The sequence below is a fragment of the Chinchilla lanigera genome, unplaced genomic scaffold (assembly GCF_000276665.1).
Source record: "Chinchilla lanigera isolate Chin_1 unplaced genomic scaffold, ChiLan1.0 scaffold00009, whole genome shotgun sequence".
In the NCBI taxonomy this organism is placed as follows: domain Eukaryota; kingdom Metazoa; phylum Chordata; class Mammalia; order Rodentia; family Chinchillidae; genus Chinchilla; species Chinchilla lanigera.
The window spans coordinates 24,054,437-24,055,103 of NW_004955410.1; the positions used below are offsets into that span (position 1 = coordinate 24,054,437).

The 667-nt window shown below is 40.8% G+C and overlaps 1 protein-coding gene across 2 annotated transcripts in view; it reads left to right on the forward strand.

Annotated features, from left to right (window-relative positions):
- The window catches only part of Dnah11 (dynein, axonemal, heavy chain 11), a gene marked incomplete at its 5' end in the record, with an annotated part of 307,294 nt that overhangs the window by 9,104 nt on the left and 297,523 nt on the right, over positions 1 to 667 (forward strand).

A 667-nucleotide genomic window follows, 5' to 3' on the forward strand; every position in this document is an offset into this window, starting at 1 on the left:
TAACTAGAAAACTTAGACATCTATGAGAGACCACTAATATCCTGAAAGAAAATTTCTGAAGTCCCAAAACTTGTTACAAACATATATATCAGCAACGGTTTATTGTACGGATTGAGGTCAACACTCCTTCAGTAGCTCCTATGGGAGGGGCTGGGGTTGAAGTCCTTAACTTGAACAATTAACAAAGGAGGACTACAAAAGATTTAGTTGAGCCCCCTCCCCCAATTCTGGGTACTTTAATAATGGAAATGTCATCGACAGTCTCAATAAATGCCAACGGTCTCTCATTTCAGTATCATAAAGACTTTAAAGTTTTTCTCCTTGAACTTTTATTCTTGAATAATTCTAAAAATTTTCAGGACACTCTGGAGTTTCCAATGAGTGCATTGCATTCTTTGGGGCAGCGGGTGGATTAACATTCCAGCTTTGGGTCCAGGTTGGGAATTCCAGCTTGGATACATCGATCTTGGATTTGCACAACTCAAAAAGCTGAACGGAGGGTTGGCCCTTTCCTGGTGATACTTGAGCAACTTGAGCAAACGGAATAAAAGCCCTCAACTTGAAATAGGAGTTCCACCATTTTCTAGTTATTTTAACTTTGTGGCTCAGCGCCTTACCCATAAATTGAAGTCGGACCAGTCAGAGCCTTCGTTTTCTGGGGGTTACA